Raw genomic sequence first — 8,381 nt, 5'->3', positions numbered from 1 at the left:
TGTATGTAGAAATTCATAGAAATTCCTTTATTAATATAATGAAAAGTTTAGTTCTGATATTTTTTATTGATATATTCAAGTTTGATAATACCAGGTTGGGGCTTTTTTCTCCTTTTTTTTTTTTTTTTTTTTTTTTTTTTTTTTTTTTTTTTTTTTTTCTCTTTCAAAAGACACCTTACTGTTGTTTTAAAAAGTGATCTCAATTTCAATAGGCATTTATCACTATAGAGAAGATAAACATTCCCATCAAGTGTAACACTGGATTGAACTCCATATTCTCTGCTTTGCTTTTTCACTAATAAGAAATCTGGGAGATTTTTGTAGCCTGAATTTACATTCTATATATTTTTATTATTTGTCCAGTGAATCAAAAAAAAGAAACAGAACTCCACAATGACTACTCTGTCTTCGTGATTTTAAGGATGATATTTTGCTTATATGGGATGTTCTATTTTAGACTGAGATGTTTATACCGGTTTTGGCTTCTTAGCTGTTGTGTTTTCTAACACCATAAGCCAGACAATCAGTTTATTCAGTAGTGTCATAGTATACTAAAGGTCCTATTAAAATTCAGTGTAGTGATTCTGATGATGGGCTTATGCTGTCTGTACACTACTCCCAAGCCTACAATGAAGACAGAAGATTTTCCAAGCAGAGCCCGCAGGGAAGCTGCATCCACAGTGAGATGGATAAAGACTATGTATAAAGAAGCTTTTCAAGTGAAAATAATTGAGTTTGATTATTTAACCAAAAAGCAAATCTTTACCACATGCCAATATGCACACAGAGAAGGTAGCATGAAGAGAAAGTGGATTAATAATTTGATTATTGCTGGACCTGATTGAGGCGCTATTGCATCTGCGTTTTTTGTTTGTTTTTTGTTTTTTGCTTTTTTTTTTTTTTTTTTTTTTTTTTTTTGGAGGTTGTGCACTGACCTAACACTGAATTACATTAGAGAGAATATGAAACAAGCAAATATGAAGAAAAGTGGATGTAATAAAGAAGGTTTTGAACGTAAAGTCAGTAGACATAAGGAGCTGATAAGAGCACGTAGAGGAGATTCCTTAGAAAAAAAACTTAAGCTACACATGTAAAGCAACAGTTGTTACCACAGCCATCTTCTGTGCAACTAAGACCTTAACAGAAAAAAGAGTTTTGGTCTCTGAGCCAAAAGTAGATGTAAGAGCAAGTAGCACTCTGTCAGCTGCATGAGCAATTTTGAAAGATGTTTGAGTAGGATGAACACTAACCGACAATTTTGCAGGATGCACTAAAATTCCTTAAATTTGGTGTCACAGTTACAGGATGTAATTCTGTGACACGAGCATTCTGTAGTGACTGGCCTTGTGCCTTCACCTGCCTGCATAGGTGGTGTCCCTACCTTCAGTCCACCCTGCCCACAGCAAAGGCTTACCCAGTTCATCTGAGCTCTGTTTGGATCTGAGAACTTTTCACTGGGTGCTTCTTTTGGAGTTTTGCTCCCCATCTAGACTAGAGAGCAACCATGGTGCTTGATGTGACATTGTTTCTGGGCCTTCTATTACCTACGGGCAGGGCCAGGCTGAGAACAGAACAGCTCCCGTCAGGCTCCTGCTCCACTAAAGGCCAGCTTAGAATAGAAGCTAATACCTGGTCAAGTGTCAACCCAGTGTGAAAGTGGAGTACAAGCAGGATGTGAGCTTGGATGTGAGCAAATGCTTCTGCATCCTAGGCAGGGATGCAAGAATGACATAACAGTCCTTGCAACATAACAGAAATTTTTGCTCCAGCTCTTAAACCACAGAGAAAGAACCTGCCCTTGTCCACATGGAAATCTACTTCACAGAAAAGCAGCCTGGCTGCTGGTGGCACTGCTAGGTCTCTCATTTCTTCAAGTATCTTCTAATGTCCTCACTTCTCAATCGGAACCTTGCTTTTCTCTTGAGAGAAGATTTTTTTTCAGCACTCTCATATTTACAGATTTTTAATCCACCATCTCCTCCTTTCCAGGCTCAGTGTAGATTTATAGGTTGGCTATAGAAGAGGCAAAATCCTCAAAACCAGAGCCAGACACACAAGAGCCAGCTGGCAGAAGGAAAGGGCAGAGTGCTGATCTCCACCTGCGTTTCCGCATCCAAGTTCCTAGAGAAACCCTGACAGCTTGGGTAGATACAGCCTTGGTAATGACCAGGAGGTTCTGAATTCACCATGTGCAGCCAACCTTGATGCAAGTGCCTGCAGAAGTTCATCTCTCTGCAGGGGTGTCTTAATTTTAGCTAGTGGAATTGCTTTCTTCAGAGTGTCTGGTATGATGCTACGCTTTGGTCCTAGAAGAAAAACAATGCTGATAACACACCAATGTTTATAGTTGTTGCTAAGCAGTGTTGCCTTACAAATTGTGAATAGCCAAGGCTATTCACAGCAAAGGGCTCAAGGAGCTGGGAGGGAACAGAATTAGGACACCTGAGTGAAAATGGCAAAAGGGATATTCCATACCATATAACATCATGTGGAAGGAGTTTTGAAGGGGATGGGAGTTAATCTGGCATCCTTCCGCTTGCTGGGGGGCTAGGTAGACATCAGTCAGTGGGTGCATCAGTCAGTTGCTTATGCATCACTGGTTATATACAGTCATATGTATAGAGAGAGTCATAACTATTATCCTTTTCCTTTTCTCTATTTAAGTAAATAGTTTTATTTCAGCCCACAAATTCTACTTTTTTTTTTTTTTCCCTAATCTCTCCCCCATCCCACTGAAAAGTGGGTGGAAGTGAGTGAAAGACTGTGTGGCGATCAGCTACCTGCCAGATGAAACCACAGCAAAGGCTGTCAGCTGCAGCAGTGCTGCTGCTCTAGGGAACAGTCTGACCCCATACTGTGGGGTTTTTGTTTTCTTTTTTTCCCACTACATATGGCTACACAAGGCAGCAACAGACAGAAGAGCCGCACCCACATCTCCTCCCTGTACCACTCAGACCAACTTGACACATTTCCTTAGGCCACAACCATCTCATGGGACAAGGTGGGGGGGGGCGGTCTCAGTCTACAGAAGAGCCCACCAACAGTGGTTCTGGACCTACTCCTACCACTAACTTGAATCTGACATCTGTTTTTATCAAGCAGGAATGGAAGAAGTTGCTTCAGACATAAAGGCCCTTCATTCTTACACAAGGAGAGATCCATCAGTTTTTCTGCCAAGTTGCCAACAGAGTGCAAAGCTTGCATAAGAGCACCTATGCCAGGTCTTTTGTAAATCTTGGTGCTGGGGGGAGGCTGTAAATATTCAGAGAAAGAATTGACCTCACTGGGATACTAATCAAAAAATTACAGAATCACATAATCAATAAGCTTGAAAATGATCACTAAGATCATCTAGTCGAATCATCAATCCACCCACTCAAAAGTGCTGGTATCTTTACCTGAATTTATGTCTTTTTGGCTGCCATCAGTCATGATTGAAAGCCATGATTTAGCTGGCCTCATTTAGGTACCTGTTTTGGGGCCAGAAATGTTACATCCTTGAAGCAGCTACATATCTCCTTCCCATACCAGAGTTTTCCTTTAAAAATGATAATAATTTCCTTAGAAGATGGTAATGCATTTAGTGATAGAATATCATCAGACTCCTTAGTTCATTAGAAACCATACATGCTGCTAACATACAGACATTTTGCAGGACTGAATAACAGTAGTCAATTCACAGTTTTAGGCAAGGTCTGCTTTATTAGTATGAATTCCAATTCATCTTAATGAGTCAAATATGGTCTATAATTCATATTTAATATGGTCTATAATTCGTATTTTTTTCATTTATAGTAGTAGAACACAAATATTTCATTTCTTTGTCAATTCAGCTTATGAATGGAAAGTATGTTTGCCACAATTTACAGCATTCTACAGAAAGAACTGCCTTCAGACATGAACAGATGATACTGTGTTGTTTGTTTTTCTTTAAGTTGCAAAACCAATGTAACAGAGTATTTGCTTGCGAGCACAGAGTAAATAACTACATGTGTTGCAACATAACCATTCTGATTTGCAAGGATTTCATGCTTATTAAACAGCATCCATGACATCTGGGAAATTTTTCTTTAAGAATAAACAGCACACAATGTCCTGGAAGGTAAATGGCTCTTTTTTCCCCTAAAGCTTTCCAAATAAGCCAGTACAAGATCCTATGTTCCTTGGGAGTGAACTGCAAAACACTGCCTTTCTGATCCTTTTTTGGAGGTACCTTCCTACTCTCTCTGTGGAACTACCAATAGGGAGAGATGGTGGGTTCACTTATGTCAGATTACTGAGGCGAACAGGAGCTCAGAGGATAGTTACTCCTCCACATAGAAATGCTTCATTCCACGTGGCTCATACTCAGGCTATATTTGCGTTTCTTCGCTATACCTGTACCTACTCAAATGTCAATCTCAGGTTACTGCCCAGTTCACTTCTGCCTCTTATTTTAGCTGTTGCAATGCAATACTTCCTCCTTAAGCACAGAAAAAAAAAAAAAAAAAAAAAAAAAAAAAAAAAAAAAAATCTTTTTTTTTTGCCAGTTAAAGGTTTTAAATGAAAATCCTGAAATCAAGCTTTTAGCTTAAAAAGGCTACTCCTGTTCCAGGACTTCAAGTGTTTTTAACTCCAGAAAAAAAAAAAAAAAGAATGACACAGTGGCAATCAAATAGAATTGAGAACATGCAGAGAAAATGCTGCTGCAACAGGAGAAAAACAAAGACCTGGTTGGGTCTCTTGAAGAAAAATATTTACCTCAAATGTGCGCAGAACTTTAGCCAGTGCCCCAACTTCTTCTTTCAAAGAGAAAATCAAAGAAATCACACCATTTTTGTTTGAGGACTCTTCAATGTACATGGATTCCTGAAAGAAACAAGAAAGAAAATCATTAAATTCACCCCAGGAGTTGCTTTTGCTTTTCTCCACCGCTCTTTTGCACTGCATTAGCAACATAAGGAGAACATAAAGATCTTTTAAATAGGATTTAAGCAACTGTTGCTTCCAGGGGAAAGAGAACTGCTTTGGGGCTGCCCTTGTTTATGATGGTAGAGACACACAATATAGTCTTTCAAATTAATTCCCATGTGTGAGGAAGGTAGTAAAAAATGAAAACAGCCTCACTCCATTTCTGCCCTGCTTTACTTCTCAAGAGTATCAAGCTCAGAGGACACTGGAAATATTACTCTAGTTTGGTTTCAGCTACAGTGAAACACCTCCCGGCTTCCGTTTCATTAGTGCTCAGGATAAAACAGAGCAACACCGAGTTGCTTAACTTTTCTAATATCAGTGTAATTTGAAGTACAACCACCACAAACTTTTGAAACTCACAGGAAGACCTTACTTGTGTTTTTTAACTTTTGCTGGCCTTGGACGCATGATGTTAGGCTGGCATTTCAAAGATCACACCAGACATTTGTAACACACAGAGGTGCGATGTAACAAGTACTAGGTCAAAACCCAACTCAAGGTATCTATCCTTCCAATTTTTCTGTATTAGGATCTACATTTTCAGTCAGGTTCTGTCCTCATTATAGCTATTGCTAAATTTAACATACAAATCAGAGTATAAAGGGTTTCAGTTCCCTGCATTGTCCTTAAAAATAGCAAAGGCAGTATTTGTAGTAGACATTAATAACGAAATCCAGCTGCTTGGAAGCCATAAAGCTCTTGGTGGGACTACATGTCCTGAGGCAGCATTATAATGAATTATCTTCTTCTATAAAATACATAATTGCTGATTCTCTGGGCTGTCTTTTAAGCTGCTGCTAATGTAAGTATTCACTGCCAAAAAAACAACAACAGATCTCTCTACCTGGTTTCATTTCCAGAGTAATTTTGATATTAATAGATTTCTCTACACCATAAGATTGCCTTCATTCCAAAGAAGACTTCTTTCCAAGGCAAATATATTCTTATTGGTGACTAGCATGGATTTGCTGAGAATAAACACTTTAAGGCTGTTTTCACTCATTTTCCCAGTCTTGTAAATTAGTTTATGTTGGTGCTTAAGAATAAGGTACATTGCAGTAGGGACTGAGAACTAATTCTGCAAACATGATGACACTTATCAACTTCTTGCATATCTGCATCTGAATGTAGTTCACTGGGAGGTCTTAGTTCAAAAATTAGTGCATGTTTGAGTTTGTCCACAGAGGTAGAGGCTTTCAGTGCAAGCTGAAGGGAGATTAAAATGATTGATGTTGTAACTGGTACCCAGATTTTACCTATCTATCTATCTATCTATCTATCTATCTATATGTTCAGGCAACATACACTGGAACCAACATATAAATACAGGCACCCAAATCTATTGCTGAACTTTTTGTACTACATATACATATATTTTACTGTCTATTACAGTTCATCCATTCTCCGTTCTTATTCTAATTTCTTGACTTTTATCCTCATACAGAGACTAATTGTAGTTTTGGGTCAATTCTACTCTTTTACTTCTGTGATGATGATTGAAAGTTGAAAAAATTGTTTCATTGTCACTGAAATACTGCCTGTATGATATTCATGTGATCTATAGATGTTGTGTGGAAAAAAAAAATCAGCTCTAAGTCTCTTTTCCCAGGAAGTAAAATAAGAACAAGTTGACAAATAGGTGCATTTGTTTCTGGACCTAGCACTACCTCTTACAACAGTGATGTGTAGGTGCAAGGACAGTTTGCCTGAGTGCAGTACAAATCTAAGTTTTTCATTAACTACTTGCCACAGGCATTGACGTTGCCTTTCTAATACACGTGGCTGTACTGGAGGACAATAACACAGACCTGCCAGTCTTCTAATCCATTTCTGAGCTGGTTAAGTAAAGCTCTTCAGAGCAAATTCCACAACAGCTGAAGTTAAAGAAAGTTTTTCCTGCAGTTTGAGAGATAGTAAACTTTCACCTCTCTGTCTTAAGTTGCAGAGTCAGTAGATGTACTAAATAGTGGAGAAAAAAAAAGGAAAAGAAGATTTCAAAGAAAATAAGATTTCTCAGTCACTTCTGAAAATGGAACTAGTTTCCAAGCCACTTAGTATCCATTTTCTCATGGCATTTAGATGCTCAGCTCCCACAGATCTTGCCATGGCCAACCAATTAAACAACCTGGAGAAGTAACGTGGTGAACCGCTAGTAAATCTGGTGGGGAAATTCAACCTCAGCACACAAAGCAGTAGAAAACCACACTTCCTTGGCTCCTCTATCCCTAAGAACACTTCTGGAAAATGAAGCTTTTTTTGCACATCTGTTGAAGTTTTTCTTTGCCATCAGAGGCATTGTGCAGGACAAAATAACTAATAATCCTAATAAGTAGTTATGCTGTCCTCAACATCACTTGCTCCTGCAGTAACTACAGTGCCTGTAACAAAAAGTCATGAATTTCAGTATTTTCCTGAATTTTCCAAAACAAAGGTTTCAAAGTCAGCAAAGATTACAAAAGTGTTGTCAGAGTGCAGAAAGTTAACAAATAGCTCTGCCACAGGAGCACATAACTTCAGCTGCTTTACTTTAACAGTTTGCTTTCATTACTCAGGTTTAAGCTGCCGATCTTTTCTGCTGCATCTTCTATTTGACATATAGGCAAGGATCCCTGTCCATTCTCTGTCATTTCTCCTTCCTTTCCCCTTTTGTAATGTTTTCATTTTCATTCCCACTGCACGTCTGTGAGCACAACACCACCAGCTGCCAAAAAGGGTAACGGTGGCAACCAAAGACTGCAAAGCATGAGACATGCACCTTATTTCCTCCCACTGTGGGCATCTTGGAGAGCAGAGAACAAGATTTGCAAGCATATGGGCTTAGGGTTACAGTTAGGGTTAGGGTTGCAGTTAGGGTCAGGTTTACAGTTAGGATTAGGATTAGAGAGGGGCCCCACTGCTCACCTGGAAGGAGTCTCCATTCATCTTGCAGTGCTGTGCATCCATGGTGAAGAGGAGACAATGCTCACACAGAAACTGCAAGTAAAGCCTTCTGACCTTACCACAGTGGCCAGAACTCTGTGCAAAGGTATTTAAAGTGGAGCAAGCAAGGCAAACCCATTCTCTTCTCCAGCTCCCTCCCCTGGGTGCTGTGCCAAAGGGGCGTTCTCATTCCACACCCCCTACCCACCCACCCTGTCCTGGCATATGGACTAGCCAGCCCCCCCGGGTCCCAATAAGAGCACTCCAGCATATTATTTTTATCTGTGCACGCTGGAGATGAGCAACATGCATTGAATTAGCAGCTCTCCTCCTCCTGATTCAGCCACCACTTTCATTCCTGCACATCTGTGCTCTGTCTCTGGCTCAGTCTTCCTATGGCTGTGTGTGCTCAGCATCAGGTGGGCTGCCCATCAGGGATCACTCCACATGATCGGAGATCAGATGTTCTCCAGGAGTCTCTCACTGCATGCCAGACATGAGGCACGGCA

At 39.8% G+C, this 8,381-nt stretch overlaps 1 long non-coding RNA gene across 1 annotated transcript; it reads right to left on the bottom strand.

The window, feature by feature from the left end:
* Nucleotides 1-4,739: 4,739 nt before the first annotated feature.
* On the bottom strand, nt 4,740-8,058 carry LOC122193754. Its single transcript, XR_006182966.1, has 2 exons — nt 7,855-8,058; nt 4,740-4,848 (listed from the first exon to the last, which is right to left on the bottom strand). It is a non-coding gene; the product is annotated as an uncharacterized LOC122193754 (long non-coding RNA).
* Between the last annotated feature and the right edge of the window lie 323 nt (nt 8,059-8,381).

The sequence above is a fragment of the Lagopus leucura genome, unplaced genomic scaffold, assembly GCF_019238085.1.
Source record: "Lagopus leucura isolate 7727_CA_CO unplaced genomic scaffold, USGS_WTPT01 70-37_obj-0_obj, whole genome shotgun sequence".
Classification (NCBI taxonomy): domain Eukaryota; kingdom Metazoa; phylum Chordata; class Aves; order Galliformes; family Phasianidae; genus Lagopus; species Lagopus leucura.
Note: the sequence above shows the minus strand (reverse complement) of the source record. Positions and strands in the feature narration are given on the sequence as shown.